This window comes from Papio anubis, chromosome 14 (assembly GCF_008728515.1).
Source record: "Papio anubis isolate 15944 chromosome 14, Panubis1.0, whole genome shotgun sequence".
Lineage (NCBI taxonomy): Eukaryota > Metazoa > Chordata > Mammalia > Primates > Cercopithecidae > Papio > Papio anubis.
In genome coordinates, this window is record NC_044989.1 from 97,412,011 (window position 1) to 97,432,996 (window position 20,986).

At 41.9% G+C, this 20,986-nt stretch overlaps 1 protein-coding gene across 3 annotated transcripts in view; it reads left to right on the forward strand.

The window, feature by feature from the left end:
- Nucleotides 1-311: 311 nt before the first annotated feature.
- Nucleotides 312-20,986, forward strand: part of FHL2 (four and a half LIM domains 2) — a 77,170-nt gene continuing 56,495 nt past the window's right edge. The window contains exon 1 of one of the 3 annotated variants that reach the window (XM_031655400.1): nt 312-681. The gene's annotated coding sequence lies outside the window, so the exon portion shown is untranslated. The remainder of the gene's footprint in view (nt 682-20,986) is intronic. The other 2 variants (XM_031655401.1, XM_031655402.1) reach the window with 2 other exon arrangements.

Consider the following 20,986-nt stretch of genomic DNA (forward strand, 5'->3'; position numbering starts at 1 on the left):
GCAGAGAACTTTCTGCGAATGTATTCCACTCCACGGCTTCACAAATGCCTGGCATTTGTTAAGCCGATTGTTCGGTCTTCCCAACATCCTCTCACCCAAGCAAAGGCCCTCGTAAGCCAAAGAGAAGGTCAGTGAGCTTGTTCCAAAAGGCAGCACTGGAAATCCACATTTCCCAGCTCACCGAGGTGCTGTGTGGCCTGGGGGAAGTGTCCTTCCACTCCTGGGCCTCCAAGCCAGTCACCTAATCTGAGGGGTTCACAGAGATGGAACTGGGCAGCCTGTTGGAGGCTCTGCCTCTTGTATGACAAAGTGAGGTCCCTTTCTGGCGCTGATGGCCTTCCCAGTTCAGCCACCCTTTGGATTCCTGGAAAATATGATGCCTGGGCTGTCCTTGAAGCAGGCAGGACAAGTGAGGACATGGCAGCCCCTTCCCATCTGGAAGCTGAGCCTCCTTTAATCTGGAGACCTTAAAAGGCATGTGGGAGCCAGGGGCTGGGTTCTTATCTCCTGGGCCTGGCCGATGTCCAGACGTGCCTTATTTATAGCGCCACTGACAAGGGCAGCGCAGCTGGCTGGCAGCTGCACAGAAGGTTGGGGCCATCTAACCCGGCCATCTGCCTGCACGGCCGCTGTCCCTGCTCATCGGGCTGGAGGACAGAAGACAGAACCCTGACATCGCAGGTAAGCGCCACTGGTTCCCCCGTGCTCTTCTCTCACCCTTGCCATCCTTCCCAGCCTGTCTCTGCAGCAGGCTTGGACAGCAGCTCTGTGGGCATCTTGATCCATGCAGAGGGAGTGTCCCAGCCCTGGGAGGAAGCTCTCGGGCACTGGGAGCTCGCCGACCACAGCAGAGATGCAGGTGGTGCTGGCAGCTGGCTCCCACCAACGACAGAGCCCCAGAACAGAAGCCGCCCTGCCCAGAGCTACCGGGGGTGTCAGCTTGAAGACAGAGAACCCCTGCTCATCGGGAATGAGGAGAGATTTAAATAAAATTGAACCCCTGCCCCCTCTCAGTGGGAATCCGTTTTAAACAACGGAAAACATTTTTTAAGGGGAAAGCAAAAGAAGAAATATTATAAAATAAACATTGGAAAGGGGGCAAACCACAGTGCACTTGAACTTTTTCTCCCTGACAGAATTTCCGGAAAGCCTGGGCTGAAATGGCAAATTACTGATGAGTCTGATTACTCTGGGAAAGTGTGTTTATACAACATGACTCTTCGCAGCTGATGGTTTGAAAGCCCAGAGAGCTATTGCATGCTTTGAAAAGGAAATGCATGAATATTTTACAATTTCCAGAGCAGGGCAAACTCCAAGATACACAGTCCTAAGTAATGCTCAGGTCAATTGTGTAACAATCTCAATACTGATAAGATGCCATATATATGATAATAGAATCATATATATAAACATCCTCTAGCCAGAATCCATGTAAGATACTTTATCAAGTCTAATCTAAAAAGAAAAAAAAAGTTGTCTGTCCAGTCTTTTTTTTTCTAAATTATTCTGAGGTCCAAAGATAGTGTTAATAAACACCTGCGTTACAGATTAATGCTATTGTAGCTCATATTTGCTGTATGTAAGTTTATTATCATTGTTTTATTTGTTTCTTGAGGAATATTATTTGAATTTTATTTTATTGCTAAGCTTTTAAAATTTTATCGATACATAATATTTTACATATTTATGGGGTACATGTGAGTGTTCAGTATATACATAGAATGTGTAATGACCAAGTCAGGGTTTTGGGGTATCCAGGATGGCTGGAATAAGGTCTATTACATGTTGAGATCCATCTGACCCCTTACACAAGTTTTTGTATTTAGTTGAGTAGCTGACTAATCCACTCAAATGATGACATTTTGGAGGCATTTTCTTACATTAAAAAATATTTTAGTGCATAACTTCCATGAAAAGTTGCATATTTTCCAATACAATGTTCCCTGACTGCTCACCCACCATCTTGCCTTTCAGCACATTTCGTACTTTTAGGTTTCATTGTTCTATTCAGAGTTTCCAGAGTTCTCCATTGATTTCAGATCCCCAAGGCCAGGCCAAGCCATGCCTCTCACTGCATTCCCATGACCTAAAGCACAGGGACCTGCACGCTTTCTACCGATCTCTAAAATATTTCATATTTACAAGATATGGCCCAGAGACTGTTTAATTCATTCTCTCCCCACCAAAGAAAGAGGTAAAATTATATTGATAGTTTTTATTTTTTCACTCTACAAATAATCTATGTTTACTATAAAAAATACAGACCAGCAAAAAGAAGAAAATGGAAAATCGTACATACTCTTACTACTCAAAGATAACTATTCTTGCAATTTATTATCTTATTTAATGATTCTAAGATGTCTTTGATTGAAAGATTAACCATTAACTTAATAGTAGTTTTTTAAAAAAAAATACCACTGTGAGATATTTTAAGGTGAATCCAAAAACATTAAATTATGTGGGAAACTGTAAATTATAATTAACAAAAACATATATATGTATATATATATACTTATGTATATTAAAAATCAAGTTATTTGGGTCTTCTGCTTTCTGTCTAATTTATGGTCAACATCTTTTACTGTTAATTCAAAATCTAATTCCTTGAAAATTGGTTATCTCTATATATCATTATGACCAATTTGTTTAGTCAACATATTAAAATATTCATAACAGCTGGATAGATGAGAAGTATAAAAAGATAAAGATTTAGATAAGACATGTTATTAGAATATAGCAATATAACATCAGTTCAAAGTATGATCTGGTAATTGACTTCTACACTATTACTGGTCCCTTTGGAATCATGAAAAGCTCAACCACCTTGTGCCTTGATCTGCATGCCCTCCATGCCCCCACAAAATCTGTTTAATGATGTTTTTTAATTACCATTGATTTGTCAGCACCTCCTCACTTAGTCTCTAATACACTAAACTATGGATGAAAAAATAGAAAAGAACTCACATAAGTTCTGAGAAATTTAATGTTTTACAATTTGGTACTTCATCTGAATTTAGTGGATACATTTTAGATAGAGAAAAGAGGAATAAGAAATCCATTTTAACACAGGACTTTTGTTGCAGTTAGAAAGTAATACAGAAAAATTAAACTGAACTAAAACTATATCATGGCAACAATGTATAAAACATGCTTGATGTGTTTTATTAAGGAGGAACACGTAATTAGATATTAAGAGGAAAGTGCAAGAATTTCATTTTGGTCTTTTTTAATTGTTTGTTTGTTTGTTTATCTATTTATCTTTTGAGAAGGAGTCTCACTCTGTCACCCAGACTGGAGTGCAGTGGCACGATCTCGGCTCACTGCAACCTCCACCTCCCGGGTTCAAGTGATTCTCCTGCCTCAGCCTCTCGAGTAGCTGGGATTACTTAGGCACCTACCACAACACCCGGCTAATTTTTGTATTTTTAGTAGAGATAGTGTTTCGTCACATTGATCAGACCAGTCATGAACTCCTGATCCCAGGTGACCTGCCTGCCTCAGCCTCCCAAAGTTTTGTCATTTCTTTAAAGAGTGAGCATGTCTAGATGGTGTCTGAAGCGGCTGTGGGAACCACCTATTCTCATGTTAAGTAAAAGCCATCATAGTGCTTTTTTGCGTGGACTTAGTTCTGTGCAGATAAATCTAGACTAATTTCAACGTATCAGTTCATGGTTTTGTATGAATACAAAATAGAAAATGACATGATTTGAATATTCTACTCCAAGTCGTATCCTTTGTAGGAAGATGAAATGGTTAAGATGAAGGCACAATGGGTTATATGAAAACATTTTCTCTATATATATGTATATGTAATAATATGTAATAACTTAAACCAACAAACAGTGCAATAGCTCAAAAGTGAAGCATTGTTAAATAAAATATGATACAGCTATAGTATGGAATATGTGCAACCACCAAAAATAAAGTTTGCATAGAACTTTTAATTTTTAAAATTCAGACTAGAAAACAATATTCGTAATATATGAACTGAAAAAATACACCAAAATATATAAAATTATTGATTCTGAAGGATAAGATTAGTAGTAATTTTACATTTTTCTCTACATTTTAAATAGGTTACTAAATTTTCTACAGTAAGACTAATCATGAAAGTTTTGGTAATGCAAAATTCTATGCAAACACAAAACAGTCTAATTATTACCACCAATTATAAAAATTGTAAATAACCAACCAGAAAGATTTAGTCTATTACAAATAATAGCTAGTTTCGGAGGCTGAGGTAAGAGGATTGGTTGAGCCCAGGAATTTGAAAACAGCCTGGGCAAGAGAGCAAGACCCCATCTAAAAAAAAAAAAAAAGTTAAAATGTATTGAATGATCCTGATATCCAGGAACTATGTTTAAGCTCATTTAACACAGCAGCCCTATAGGTAAACATTATTATTAATTTTATTATTATTCCTATTTTCAGAGAAGGAAACTGAAGCTTAGAACCGTGTCATTCGTTGCTGAGGGTGCAACCAAGTTAAAGATAATGTCTTTTTTTTTTTTTTCCTGAGATGGAGTCTCACTCTATTGCGCAAGCTGGAGTGCAGTGACACGATCTCAGCTCACTGCAACCTCCGTCTCCCAGGTTCAAGTGATTCTAGTGCCTCAGCCTCCTGAGTAGCTGGGATTACAGGTGTAGGCCACCACACCCTGCTAATTTTTGTATTTTTAGTAGAGACAGGGTTTTACCATGTTGACCAGGCTGGTCTCGAACTCCTGACCTCAGGCGATCTGCCCGCCTTGGCCTCCCAAAGTGCTAGGATTACAGGTGTGAGCCACCGTGCCTGGCCAATGTATTTCTTTCCAGTACTTTCTGATCCAGTTAGCATTAGACTTGAATTGCAAAAGAGCAACCCTGTTGCCATATGCAAGGGACAACATGGTTTGAATGACATAAACGAATGCTTCAGGTATTGAGGGCAAAAATCTATGATGTTTTTAAATACTTGGGGTAAAGTTTACAGAGAAAGGGACGTGGCGCCTCGAGGAAAGGAGAAATTAGCAGACACTGAGAACATTACAGGTGGGAAGGAATGTGAACAATATGCAGATGGAAAGTGATAGGACTTCTTCGAAGGTACCAGAAAATATGCCAGATGTGTTGAGGGGTGGGTAATGACTTAAGGACGAGACTACCTCACTTCTCTTTGTTCTCTTTTGGACATTTCAAAAATCCAACATTTTGTAAAATGAAATAAGGAAGTCTCTTGGCTCCCCAAAGTAAAAGGGGAAAAAAGAAAAAAGTCATTTTCATAAAGAATCTGGAATAGGACTAATTTGGATTCCAAATTTAAAATAAAGCAAAGCTCTGAATTAGAGAGATAGTAGTTGTTGACGTTTGAGTGCTCATGGCGTGTGCAGCAGTGTTGGGTGTGCTGCACACACACACACAGGATGTGCAGGGTGGCTCTGTGAGGAGTGCTTCTGGTTTCCTTGTTTACAGGTGAGGACACTGAGGCACTGAGAAGCAAAAGGGCACAGAGGCAGTACAGGGAAAGCCGGATTTGAACGCAGGCAGTGCAATGCCAGTTTCACACTTATCCCACTAGAAATTTGGAAAAGTCCCCACAACGGAGAAAGGACCTCATCTTAAAAGTGAAGCCGGGCGCGGTGGCTTATGCCTGTAATCCCAGCACTTTGAGAGGCCGAGGTGGGCAGATCACCTGAGGTCAGGAGTTCAAGACTAGCCTGGCCAGCATGGGGAAACCCTGCCTCTCCTAAAAAATACCAAAATTAGCTGGGCATGGTGGCATGTGCCTGTAATCTCAGTTACTCAGGAGGCAGAGGCAGGAAAATTGCTTGAACTTGAGAGGTGGAGGTTGCAGTGAGCCGAGATTGTGCCACTGCACTCCAACCAGGGTGACAGAGAGAGACTCCTTTTTAAAAAAAAAAAAAGAAAGAAAGAAAGAAAAAAAGAATGAGGACTTGAACTTATTTTTATTTTTCATTTTTAATTCTCCCTTTAGTTTCAGCACCTTCTCAAGAGGCTGGGAAGTATATTCATCCACCCTAGTTAAACCCTGAGAGCTAGCATTGTAACTTGTACACAGTGCACAGCTGCCTAATAAATATTTGCTGAACCAAACTGTTGTGTTTAATTCAGCTGGGTTCAAGGAGTGTTGAAATCCAAAGGAAGGAGCTAGAAGTATTTCTTCTTGGCTAGTACTTTTCCCTTCTGCAATCCTAGCTGGGAACCAGGTTTCAGATTCACTCCCTACCTTTCGATATGTAGCATAAGGACGTATTTTTTAAATGGAATTTTTGAACGCAATAAGTATTAATATCTGATGATAATGTATGCTTAAGGAGTAGATTCCCTGACTTGGAAGCTTCCATTTACTAATGTATTAGTTTGTGTGGGTGTGTCTGTGTGTGCACATGTCTCTGTGTACACGTGTCTCTGTGTGTGTCTGTGTGTGTCTCTGTATGAGTCTGTGTGTGTCTCTGTATGAGTCTGTGTGTGTTGGGGGAAGAGAGGAGGATGGAAATGCTGAAAAAATTCTGAACTCTGTAAACTTCCTTTTAGAAAAGCTGTCCAATTTTCTTCAGAATCTTTTAATTAACTTACTAGGAAACTGTAATATTTTGCTCTCTTTAAATATACTTTAGGAACCAAAAAAGCAGGCGAGAGAGAATAGTCTCTTTACTTCAACTTTATTTACATTGAAGAGAGAACCAATGGCCAAATGTTATGCCCTTCCAATCCCAAAATCAAAGACAGAGGTCAAACAAGACATTCAAATCAGTTAGGTCCAGTGAAAAAACAATAGCGCGTGTAAGACATAAAGCTAAGATGTGGAAAGTGCCTGAGACAAACTCCTTTTAGGCCCCTGTTTCTCTACTCTTGCAAATTGAAAATGCAAAAATCTATGAGCAGGTGCAAATGTGTCGGCACTCCAATTAACCAGCATGGGCGATCATCCAAGTGAGGGGAGAAATAAGAACACCCACAGTTCCGTGTCTACAAACACTGTCAGGTGGAAAAACTCTGCAGGCAGTAAGGAAGAGTGGGATGAGGACCTTCTAATTAAGACAGGGCTCTCCACAAGTCAGCCAGTTTGGAAACTCATAGTGGCAAGTTCAACTCTGTTAAAGTAATGAAAGTTGGGTAGAAGGATTGATAAACCCTTCAGCTACTATTATGAAGCAGCAGCGGCAGTATATCCTCCACTCCGGCTGCTGATGAGCCCTGGCAGGATTCTGGCATGCTGCCCTGAGCTGCTTCTACTTTTGTCTGCTGTGCTTCACTCTTTCCTGGGAAGTGTCAGCAAACCTGCACCAGCCTCCGCCAGGAGCAACCAGGCAACCCCAGAGGCCAATGTGAGCTCCACTTAACCACAGGTCTCTGTTTAAAATTAGTGATCATATTTGTAACTTAAATTAGACAGTGTGTCTCCTTTTCCCAAATGTTCCAATGGCTTCCCAAGTCGAAATAAAATCCTAACTCCAACCGTAGCTGACAGATCCCTACATGATCCATGTCCCAGGAATCTGACCTCATCTCTTCCTTCTCTCTCTGTCCATCTAGAGGGGTTCCAGTCATATTGCCCTGACCCAGCTGTGCCAAACACTGCCCTGCCCCAGGGCCTATCACACTTGCTGGCATCTCTGTCAGACTCTTCTCCAAGACAAACACAAGGCTTCCTCCTTCCTTCATTCATACCCAATCTGAGATCTTCCCCTAAACACTTCATCTAAAATGACACTCCTTATCAATCTCTAGTTCCTTACCCTGATTTACTTGCTATCTCACACATCTACACATCTGCATACATATATATATATATATATATATATATATATATATGTTTATCTCTCCTCCAATAAAATGTGAACTCCAATGAATGCAGAAACTCTATTTTATTCACTGAGATATCCCCAATACCTACTACAGTGAATGGTGTCTAGTAGGCGCTAAATAAATGTCTGTTGAAGGATGAAGGTGTGAATAATCTATTGGTATATGTTTAATTTGAGATCTTAGAAACTTTTTGACTGTAATTCATATTGTAGAGGTGGAATGGTACAAAACTCTTCCTCCCCATTATAAGGGTCATGGCTGGCATTCCTATTACAAAATCTAGATTAACAAGAGAAAAGCATAACTAATTTATTTCACGTCATGGGAGGCTTCAGAAATGAAGACCCAAAGATCCCAGAGAAGACTGTCCATTTTTATGTTTAGATTTGATGAAGAGTGTATAGTGGCGTAAAAATGTGATTGGACATAAAGGGTATGGCCTAATGGCAACAGACTGAGTGGGGAACCCCAACAAGACCTGTCTGCTCTGATTCATCTTGGTCTGGGAGTCCTTCCTCCCAGACACAGGGCAGGACCTCTGTGGAATGAGGTCTTAGGATCTCCTTTCAGACAAGATAGGTTTGGGAATTTCTTTATAGCCGATTCCTACACAAAAGGGCCAGGGAAACCTTACAGTAATATTTCTAGGGTTTTGTTAGACGGAGTTTTGCTCTTGTTGCCTAGGCTGGAGTACAGTGGCTCGATCTCAGCTCACTGCAACCTCTGCTTCCCAGGTTCAAGCGATTCTCATACCTCAGCCGCCCAAGTAGCTGGGACTACAGGTGCCTACCACCACACCCGGCTAATTTTTTGTATGTTTAGTAGAGACGGGGTTACACTATGTTGGCCAGGCTGGTCTCGACCTCCTGACCTCAGGTAATCTGCCTGCCTCAACCTCCCGAAGTGCTGGGATTACAGGCATGAGCCACCACGCCTGGCCTACTTCTAAGTTTTATTTTGTAGGAAGAGTGGTTCTGGCTTCTCTGACCTGCCTTAAGGGAGGAAAGGAAACAGGAGGAGGACAAGAGAAGATCAGAGACAGACTTTGCTTCAGAGGCCTTTCCAGTGTGCTTCGATTCAAAGCACTCAGCAGGCCACAGTGCCACACTTTGGGTTGTCATTTGCTGAGCCCCAACAATGCCTATCACTGGTCACAGTGTTCTTGTTAGGATCCAAGTTTAATGTCCCTTGTTCACCACTGAAACTTCACTTTAAAAACTTCCACTACACTTGCATTTTGTCAAGGAAGGGAGGTGGGAGCTGGGGAGTCAGGTTGCCAGGGCTCAAGGTCCTAGTTCTACCACTCACACTGGGCCCAGGCAAGGTTTTAACTTCCCAGAACCACACCTGTAAAATGAGAATAATAACAGTGACCTTGTCCGTCACTTGCAGGGATTCAAGGAAGCACTAACAGCCATGGCTACCGTCAACTGAGCCCATCCTGTATGGCAGAAAGTACCTCGTAGGCTTGACTTGCTTTGCACTGTCCCGCCGTCTTCACAGCGGCCACCTGGTGCAGGGACAATTACAATTCCTCAGTTGCAGATGAGGGAATAAATCCAGAAAAGTATCTGAACTAAGGAGCTCTAGTCGCTGTACTAGTTTCCTATGGGTGTCCTAGCAAATTACCATAAACGTTCTGTCTTAAAGCAATACAGATTTACTGTGTTAAAATTTTGGAGGTCAGAAGTCTGAAACGGGTCTCACTAGGCCAGAATCAAGGTATCAGCAGGGATACATTCTGGAGGCTCTAGGGGAGGTATGTTTCCGCACCTTTTCCAGCTTCTGGAAGCTGCCTGCATTCCTTGGCTCATGGCCCCTTCTTCCATCTTCAAAGCCCAGAGCACAGCAACTTCCTATTTCTCTTTCACCCTGGCTCTCCAGTCTCCGTCTTTCATATATAAGGGCGTTGGTGATTACATTGGGGGCTGCCCAGTTGATGTAGAATAATCCCCCTATCTCAGGATCCTTAACTTAATAACATCTGCAAAGAACCTCCTGCCATGTAAGGTGTCATATTCATGGGTTCCAGGAATTCAGATGTGCACATTTTGGGAGACTATCATTTTGCTACCAATTACTAAGAGGCAGAACTGCGATCTCTTTACCATCATATTGTGCAGTAAAGTCTCTGGTGTTTATTAAGTTCTTTTTCCTTCCTTGTGGCAGTGGAAGGAGGGCAGAAACTTCTGGATCCCAGATTTGGGTTTTGTATGCCACATTAAACAGGACAGGTCACCCCCTTCTGCCCTTCTCCTCTGCAGTAAAGGACGCCAAAGGCTCACAGTCAACTTTCAACATTGTTTTATCTTATCAAGGTGAGGTTTAAAGCAATCCATCTCACCCAATCTCCAAATACATTATTGACTTTTAAGCAATCACAGACGTTCGATAAAAGTAGGTTACAAAGTAAAAATGAAAGCCCAGCGTGGGGACAGGCCATGACATGCCTCCCGTCAAACAGGGTGTCTGTACAGAGTACAGAGCAGCCGCCAAGGGCAGAGCTGGAAGCAGGATCCCCACAGCAAGAGGAGCAGGTAAGGAAGAGCTGAGGCGGCCTAGCTCAGGGTACTCCAGTGAGGGACACAGGGTCCGGCCACACAGGTGACCAGGGACAGGGTGGTGACCCAGGCCACAACAGATAGAAGCTCCAGGAACCAGCCTAGCAAAGTGGCAGAACAAGCTGACCCACACGAAGCCAAGGGACAGGACAAGCGTGGTCATGGGGCAGCCACGGGAGGGTCTGTCCGCAGAAGGGCGTAGTGGGAGGGTCAGTCCACAGGAGAGGGTAGTAGGCGGGCCTCCAAGTCCGGCTGGCTGCCTATGAGGAGCACAACCTCTCAGGGATGGAAGGTAGTTCCAAAACCCAGCAAACGAGCCAGCTTTGATCCACCAGGGAGGGAGCAAGCCAATGGGACACGAGAATTATTTGTGGACAAAAGAAGTGGGGTTGCAGGGAAACTAGAAGCTGGAGATGAGCTGCAGTTTGGGGAATATGGGGTGTTCACAGCTCAGCAAGCCCCTGGCTCCCAAATCTGTGTCAGCTGAGCTATGTCTAGATCTCACCTATGAATGGCATGGGCCGCCCCACACGTATATTCATACCTCCACCCACTTGGGGACGGCGCAGGGCCTCCAGGACTGGAATCTAAAAGGACCTTTGTTCCTCCAGGTGGGAAGGACTAGAGGACACCCTCAGCAGGTTTTCAGCTGACTAGAACCTTTTATGACCACGCGCCCTCGGAACAGGATTACTTACCTGGTACCCGGTTGCGTTACTTTGACCCTTTCCTTAATATGAGCATCACAGCGTTAGAAATCAGAGGTGAATTTACATGGGTTGTGTGTTTTTGTGACAAAGCAATAAGAATAAAGTAGACTGCATACTCTAGATATACCTTTCTCAGTTATTCATAATTAGGGTGACCGTTGAATTTATGGTCCAAACTGAGGCGCTTTTGAGAGCGCTTTTAGTAAGTATGTGAGGTCCACAGGTGTAACTGCAGATTCTCAGGGCCCTGTCGGAGGGGCTCCCTTCTCTGAGCCCAAAGCCTCATACCCAGGCACCCAGGGCCTAGTGAAGCTGCCTTAACTATAAGCACAATGGTTTAGAGGGATTCTTCAACACCTAAATGCCTGCCTGCAACCTCAAACACTCTTATTCCTTTCATGTGAAAGACAAGAAATGCCGAAGTAAAGTTTCTTATAAGGCGGACCAATGACGTAACTCCCTCACAAGGGCCTCTGTTTGAAAGTCAGGGACACGTTTCTCCTATTGATTATTGACATTTGAGAGTTGCACCTCCATCCCCCAAGCCCCAGAGCTCGCTTTTCTTTTGTGACATTGTTGTAAATTGGGGTGCTTTTCTGCTGCCCTCTCCACATGTTCACGAGACACTCTGTCTTGTCCAGGCTTTACTGAAACAGAAGTGTTTCAAGCTCGGGGTCAGTTTCATAGTTCATGTTATGGGTCATGTAACATCCAGTTCAGTGGATTGAGATCGGTACATTTTTAACAACAAAATGAAATTGACTAGAGCAGGAAAAAATAGAATTAAAGGGAACAGAATGCTTTTCACACAGTAAGAAATTCTTTCCAGAATTTTTTCATGACAGTATATTTTTCTAGCATTAAATGTGAGGGTCTTTGAAGTGGTTGTGATGTAAAAATGTACTTCCTGGTGTGGGGAGCCACCAAAATTTGCAGTCCCCTGCTATAAACCATCTTTGCAGGTTTTCTTTTTCCTTTTGCCTGGATTCTTACAGTGCCAAGGGCGGCTCTCTTACTCCCACACACCCCTCTCAGGCATCCTCCATTCTCTGCAGATAGCTTACTTGGATCCTTTAGGCTACAGCCCATGAAATACCTTCCTATTTGATCAGTTCTATAAACATAAGTCTTTATCAAAAAAAAAAGGAAAAGAAAGAAAAAGCCAAAACCTTGCACCATTCACCAAGGAGTGATAGGGCCACGTGAGTAGAGATCTCTGAGAAGCTTCAAAGCAACTCGGCTGATTCTCAGCAGCCCCACACCTCCTCGGCAACATCTGCACCCCAGCACTATTTGTGCCTAAGTGTGGGAGTGCCGGGTGTTGCCGTGCGTGTGTTCTCATGCACCTCCCTTCTGTGCCACAAAATAAGTGGAAAATATCCCCGCCTGAGTGCCTGGCCCCCCTTCTGCATTGTTTCAGGGTCTTTGCAGCAGCGCAGGGGCTGCCAGCCTCTTCCTGTAATTTTGCAGAAGGTAGATGCAGGAGTGGGGAGCCCTCACATCAAAGGCTGCCTTCCAGGACTGCTGGCTCGGGGAAGGGAGGAGGGGGACCCTGGTGCAGAGCAGAAGAGAGCGACCCTAGGCAGGATGTCTGGAAGGAGAGATAAAAGCAAACTGCAAAGGTATTTTAATAGACCATGCCGTTTCCATTCTTTACCATGTGTTTTTCATTCTGCTTTTGATTGCTTTTGACTTGAATTATGGAGCCTGGTTAAGGTAACTTAGATGCAATTACTTTTATACATCAAAAATGAATACTGACTTTTCCTGGTGGGGCTGGGAGTGATGGGAAGTGGCTAAGACAGAACACACATTGCCTTTTAGAAAGCTGGAAAATTCTTTTCTTCTCGCTTCCTTATGGAAGCAGAGAACCTGCTTTTCCAAGAGCTAAGAGCACTTTGACAAATGCACCGGGTAAAAACTTGCATCCAAGATAGAAAGACACCCTTGATGATGACATGGTGTGGCCATTACATTGCCAAAGAGGAAGCAAATACCATATATATACACCATATATATTGCCTGCAACCTCAAACTCTCTTATTCCTTTCACATGAAAGACAAGAAATGCCGAAGTAAAGTTTCTTATAAGGCGGACCAATGACATAACTCCCTCACAAGGGCCTCCGTTTGAAAGTCAGGGACACGTTTCTCCTATTGATTATTGACATTTGAGAGTTGCATCTCCATCCCCCAAGCCCTAGAGCTCGCTTTTCTTTTGTGACATTGTTGTAAATTGGGGTGCTTTTCTGCTGCCCTCTCCACATGAGGGCATATATATAAAGTTTATTTATATATAAATATATATTGTATTTATATTTTATAAATCTATATAAAATATATATAAAATATATAAAAAATATATAAAAATATATAAATATATTTATATATAAATATATATTATATTTATATTTTATTATATATATAAAATACTTTATATATAAAGTGTGTGTATATATATTTATATGTATATATAAAGCCCTCTCCACATATATATAAAGTGTATATATATATACAAAGTGTTTATATAAAGTGTGTGTGTATATATAAAGTGTGTGTGTATATATAAAGTGTGTTTATATATAAAGTGTGTGTGTATATATTTATATGTATATATATATAAAGCCCTCTCCACATATATATAAAGTGTATATATATATATACACACACACACTTTAAGTTCTGGGGTACATGTACAGAACATGCAGGTTTGTACACATGTGCCATGGTGGTTTCCTGCACCCATCAACCCATCATCTACATTAGATATTTCTCCTAATGCTATCCCTCTCCCAGGCCCCCACTCCCCAACAGGCCCCGGTGTGTGATGTTCCCCTCTCTGTGTCCACATGTTCTCACTGTTCAACTCCCATTTGTGAGTGAGAACATGTGGTGTTTGGTTTTCTGTTCTTGTGTTAGTTTGCTGAGAATATGCCAGCTTCATCCATGTCCCTGCAAAGGACATGAACTCATCCTTTTTTATGACTGCATAGTATTCCATGGTGTATATGTGCCACATTTTCTTTATCCAGTCTATCATTGATGGGCATTTGGGTTGGTTCCAAGTCTTTGCTATTGTAAACAGTGCCACAGTAAACATATGTGTGCATGTGTCTCTATAGTAGAATGATTTATAAGCCTTTGGGTATATACCCAGTAATGGGATGGCTGGGTCAAATGGTAATTCTAGTTCTAGATCCTTGAGGAATTGCCACACTGTCTTCCACAATGGTTGAACTAATTTACACTCCCACCAACAACGTAAAAGTGTTCCTATTTCTCCATATTCTCTCCAGCATCTGTTGTTTCCTAACTTTTTAATGATCACCATTCTAACTGGCATGAGATGGTATCTCATTGTGGTTTTGATTTGCATTTCTCTGATGACCAGTGATGATGAGCATTTTTTCATGTGTTTGTTGACTGCATAAATGTCTTCTTTTGAGAAGTGTCTGTTCATATCCTTCACCCACTTTTTGATGGGATTGTTTGTTTTTTCTTGTAAATTTGTTTAAGTTCTTTGTAGATTCTGGATATTAGCCCTTTGTCAGATGGCTAGATTGCAAAAATTTTCTCCCATTCTGTAGGTTGACTGTTCAACTCTGATCATAGTTTCTTTTACTGTTCAGAAGCTCTTTAGTTTAATTAGATCCCATTCGTCTATTTTAGTTTTTGTTGCCATGGCTTTTGGTGTTTTAGTCATGAAGTCTTTGCCCATGCCTATGTCCTGAAGGGTATTGCCTAGGTTTTCTTCTAGGGTTTTTATGGTTTTAGGTCTTATGTTTAAGTCTTTAACCCATCTTGAGTTAATTTTTGTACAAGGTGTAAGGAAGGGATCCAGTTGCAGCTTTCTGCATATGGCTAGCTAGTTTTCCCAACACCATTTATATAATAGGGAATCATTTCCCTATTGCTTGTTTTTGTCAGGTTTGTCAAAGATCAGATGGTTGTAGATGTGTGGTGTTATTTCTGAGGCCTCTGTTCTGTTCCACTGGTCTACATATCTGTATTGGTATCACTACCATGCTGTTTTTGTTGCTGCAGCCTTGTAGTATAGTTTGAAGTCAGGTAGTGTGATGGAAGCAAATACCCTTAACCAGAAAGACAAGACACAGATATAAACATTCTCCCTACTACAGAAATATGGTGAATTCCTCAGTGACTGTGATCTTTAAAAAGAGAAGCAATTGTTGTCCATCGAGTAGCTAAAAATACTGTTAGAAGTATATGTCCCTTGATATTGTCAGAAGTTTCATCAAAGCCTCAGGCAAGTATAATATGTCCTCTCTTTGTACCTCAATCTCTACTCCTGCAAAATGCAGATAATTATACCAGTAAAGGGCTATTGTTAGAGTTGATGAAATAGGTTTTTGAAATCTTCAAGTGGCTTGCAAGTAATTCAAAACTGAACTGTAATTTCCATTCATTCTAAAAGCTGCATCTTTCATTTCTTGGAGACATTATTGCTCTGTTGGCTTTTTCTAACATATGAGTATCACTGACAGCCTCCATTCTGTACTAAAATCTAGAAGAATCTTCATTCCTCTGGGGGCAAACATCAGAGAGAGGAAGGGAAGAGCTGCCCCAGGGACCTGGCGCTTGACACCACTTCCTGGGTCAGGCCCAATGCAAGCATCCTCGGCTTGCTTTCCACTATGAGGGAACTGTAATGGGTTCCCATGCCATCTGAGCTGCAGGAAAAGGCAAGAAGCAGGAGAGAAAATTAGTTTCTGACATTATTGATGGAAGCCTTTACTCTGATTTCTTAGTTATCTGAGAGGGACAGTGTCTACTGAGTAAAACTATCAGAATGAAAAACAGTGGTTCTGCAATGATTTTGGTATCTTGGCCAGTGCAACCTATAGTATAACTGATCCAGACGATCATTTTCTCAATCAAGTAGTCAAGTGATAAAATAAACAGGACAAAAAAAAGCAACCTAAAGATGCAAGCTCATGGCAGTATTAAACTGCAGACAGTATTTAATTTTGATTTCTTTCATCTGGAGCCTTTTTTTTTTTTTTTTTTTTTTTTGCCAGAGATAAGTCACATCTGTCAGAACAACAACAACAACAAATTAGCAGAAAATTGATTTTCATCGTCCTGATGTCTCTAAGTGGCTTGTGGTTTGGTTTGTAGATCATGTCTTATCTAGTGCTATAATCCTGTAATGAAAAAGTAAATTAAACCAAGAGGAAACTATAAATAAAAAATATATATTTCTCTTTATGTGATCCATTATTCCCATCACAATTTTGCTTCCTAAGTAGTTTTGTCTTATCTGAGAAGCATCAAGGATCCATCCACATGGGGCCTCTGCAGTCCCCATGCACATGATATTCATCTTGCCACCAACTTGAGAATGCCAGGAGCTGGTTATGGTTCACAAGACATAGGAGTCCTTGCCATTGTCACCAATAGCACCAGCATCTTGAAAACCCAAAGCAAAAAAGCAAACAAGTTACAAACATAGGCAAACCAACACACCTTCAAGCCAAACAGCTGTTTCTTACTATGGCTTTTCCTTTCTGGTCCATAACGCCGCCAAGATCACTGCTGGACATGCATGGTGTTGGAGGACTTGCATGCATGTGGGGAAGGACCGTCCTCCACTGTAATTCTTTCCAAGGGGCAACTCCTCTGAGCTACGCTGCCAGTGCACACAACAGGACCCCAAGAGGGGAAAAAGCTGATGGGAACAAAAAGATGTACCAATGAACTCTGGTCTCAATATAAAAATAGAAAAATAGCAGGGTGGGAAGTAGAAACATCTTTTCCATTAAATCGAAGAAACAAATCTGGAAAACTAAATCCTAGAATGTTGAGTCCCTGATGGCATAGACCATGCATTGCAAGCTCATGCATGGAATTGTGCCCTCTGCCTCACAGAAGTACCTCCATTTGACAGTTACGATATCAGTGTCATGAGACTGGGATACCTCTCTTGGTCAATGCAAGGCATAGTATAACTGAGCTAGACAATCATTTTCTCAATTAAGCAGTGAATTGATAAAGAGGACACAAAAATCAACCTAAAGATGGAATTTAGTGGCAGTGTTAAACTGCAGACAGTATTTGATTTCTTTTATCTGGAGCATTTTGTTGCCAGAGATCAGTCACATCTGTCAGAACAAAAAAAAAATGGGCAGAAAATTGTTTTTCATCATTCTGATAGCATTTGTCCTAGAGATAGCATTTGTCTTAGAGAAGAGTGTTTGTCTTTTAGATCAGGAGAGTTGAGGTTATGGTCTTACCTCAGGCACTGGGCTTTCTGTAGAGTGGTTGTGAATACCCCACCCAACATCCACACTCTAGTGACCAGGCTTTTGGGTCACTGGCCTTTGAACCTTGGCCTGTAACCTCAAGCAGGGCAGAAGATTGCCACAAAGCCCCAGATCACTGGCACCAAATCAAATTTGTGAGGACTCTGTCCCAGACACTCCATGTGAAACTGGCGGTCCTTACAAGCCAGAGACAAGCCAGTGACGATGGGACCGGGGACAGTTCACTTTCTTCCCATTGGATTACCTTCTTTATCAAGGGAGGACTGGACCACATGGAGTCCGACCATAAACTGCATCTGTCTCATGAGCCGGATCCAGTATAGGACAGGGACACAGGGATACCGGGCCACCACTGGCTCTGTACAACCCCAGTGCCCCATTCTCATGGTGTGGATGGAGCCCCTTGTTCTCCTAAACTTTGCCCCATTAGTTCAGGGGTTCCCCAATCCCCGGGCCATGGACTGGTACTGGCCCGTGGCCTGTTAGGAACCCAGCCGCAAAGCAGGAAGTGAGTGGCAGGCGAGCAAGCATTCCCACCTGAGCTCTGCCTCCTGTCAGGTCAATGGAGGCGTTAGATGCTTATAGGTGTTAGATGCCTATTGTGAACTACACATGTGAGGGATCTAGGTTGTGTCCGCCTTGTGAGAATCTAATGCCTGATGATCTGAGTTGGAACAGTTTCATCCTGAAACCCTCTGCCCCCCACCTCCCAATTCATGCAAAAATTGTCTTCCATGACATGGGTCCCTGGTGCCAAAAAAGTTAGGAATATCTGCCCTGGTTCCTCCTCGCCATCCCTCTCTCTGCCCCACCTCTATTAGATTCTTCCTCATGTTACTATTACTTATGAATAATTTGCTAGTATTATTAGCAAAGGTGTTATGGGTTGAGTGTCTCTCCCTCAAACTCATATGCAGAAGCCCTAACTCCTAATAACTCTATGGCCTTATTTGGAAATGGGGTTGCTAGAAAGTAATTAGTTAAGAGGATGTCATTAGGGTAGCCCTAATCCAATATGAGTGGTGTCCTTGTAAAAGGGGATATTAGGGGGACATTTGGGCAAACGCACACACAAGGAGATACTATGTTCACTTGAAGACAGAGATCAGGGAAGTGAGTCTACAAGCCAAGGGATGCCAGAGATTGCCAGCAAACCACCAGAAGCTAGGGAGATGCATGGAGCAAATGCTCCCTCAAGGTCCTCAGAAGGAACCAACCCTGCTGACACCTTGATCGTGGACTTCCAGCTTCCAAAACTTGGAGACAATAAATTTCTGTTGTCTAAGCTACCCAGTCTGTGGTACTTTGTGATGACAGCCCTGACAGACTAACACAATGGGGCATTGGGTGACTTATCTTTGAGAAAATGAAGAACTGAATCCAAGCAGTCAATTCTCCTCTTGAAACCTTGGCCAATGCATCCCCTTCCACCCTCAGCTGAACACTTTCCCTTAGTGACTATGTGTGTTCAGTCATACTGGACTACATAGTTTAAGGGAGGAAAATAAAATTTTTCCTTGACCTTCTTCTGTTCTTTAGCTGGGGCCTGTTAATTACACTGACAAAAGTGAGACCATCAGGAGAAAAGATACACAAATCTTATTTTATGTTATTATTTTAATTTTTGTGTGAAGGGAAATTCATAGAAAAGAAGTGAAGAACCAAAGAAGCTGTTTCACCCAGGAGTTTATATACCATTTTAACAAAGGGTGACAAATTTGCAGAGAAGTAACAAAACAAGCAAAAAGCAACCTGGGCTTGTAGAAGCGGGAGAGTAAACATATAGGGGAACCTAATGAAAGGTAAGGGTGATATTGCTGAGGTTTGTTTGTGCAGACCTGTCTTGGTGCTGAATTTCTGTCTCTAGTGACAAGAGTTGTTCTCGGCTTGGTATGGAAGAGGGGAGGAGAAACACCTTCACAAAGGGAAATTTAGGTCCTGCCTTTTCTGCATTTGTTGCTTCTTAATTGTCCTCATCTCAAAACAATCCTTATGCAAATGATACGATGGACTTTGGGGACTCTTGGAGAAAGGGTGGGAAGAGGGTGAGGGATAAAAGACTGTAAATTTGGTGCAGTGTATACTGCTTGGGTGATGGGTCCACCAAAATCTCACAAATCACCACTAAATAACTTACTTATGTAGCCAAACACCACCTGTTCCTGAAAAACCTATGAAAATAAAAAATTTTTAAAAAAATCCTTATGCCAAAGTGGCATATTCTGGTGTGACATATTTTGGTGTGGCATATTCTGATTCTCCAGTGGCCTTCTATAGATCTACTTGTCTGTCTTTCTAATGTATGGGTACAGGAAAGCCTACTTTGTGGACAGACATATACTAAATAAAATACTCATATACAAATATTACACAGTAGTCCCCCCTTATCTGGTGGGGATAAGTTCCAAGACTTGCAGTGGATGCCTGAAACTGTGGATCGTCCCAAACCCTGCATATATTATGTTTTTTCCTGTGTATACATACATATGATAAATTCTAACTTATAAACTAGTCACAGTAAGAGAGTAACAATAAATAATAATAAAATAGAACAATTATAACAGCGTGCTGTAATAAAAGGTATGTGAATGTGGCCTCTCTGTGTCAAAATATTGTATTGTACTGTACTCAGTCTATTTTCAGCCCTACAGTGGACCATGAGTAACTGAGAGTGTGGAAAGAGAAACTACAGATAAGGCAGGGCAGAGGGAGGGCACTACTGTATGAATAAATACACTTTACAGAGAGATATATTCTTAAAGAAGAAATAGAATACTCTAGGTCTGCACATACTTTATCCACAGTTGCATTCACAAAAATGGAAAGTGCAGAACGGAAACCGCTCACTAAATCAGCTCAACTGAAATATCTGGATAATTAGTGGTACCTGGTCTTTTGGACCCAATTCTCATGAAATGTGCAACTCTGACCTACTTATGAGATTAAAATGGGTTTTTGTTTGTTTTTGTTGGTGTTGTTTGACCGCCTGGGTCTCTGAGGCTTATTTTCAACAGGAAGAAAATAAGTGGTTTCTGTTGGGGAGAATGTTTTCCTGTGGGCCAGGTGGCTTGCCCTGGTGCTCATCTGCCTGGCCTGTACATCTTTCAAACCAGAAGGCCCAGGAGTTAGGATATCCAGCTCAATAAGCCCAGCACCATCTCAATGATGAGCTCTTGGCAGCCTCGGGTGGCCTTTCACAGAGTCAAAAATAAGGACAGATACAAAACACTAGCTATACAGACTGTGTCTGAATCTCCACCATTTACCCACATGGTGGAAAATATACTACCTCCATTTCTATTACAAAACATAATTCAGTGGTTCTCAATGTGTGGTCCCTACACCCCTGAGTCCCTTTCAAGGAGTTTGTGTGGTTGAAGCTATTTTCTTAATACTAGTAAAATATTACTCATCTTTTCACTGTGTTGACATTTATGCTGGTACAAAAGTTGCGGTGGAAAGACTCCTAGTGCCTTAGCAGGAATCAAGGTGGTGGCTCCAAACCACCTTGTAATCATCACCAAGCAGTAGGGGGAAAAAGAAAAGCCCAGTCGCTTTCCAGAATGACCTTGATAAAACAACAGTAACAAGTATTAATGTTATTAAATCTGGACCCTGGACA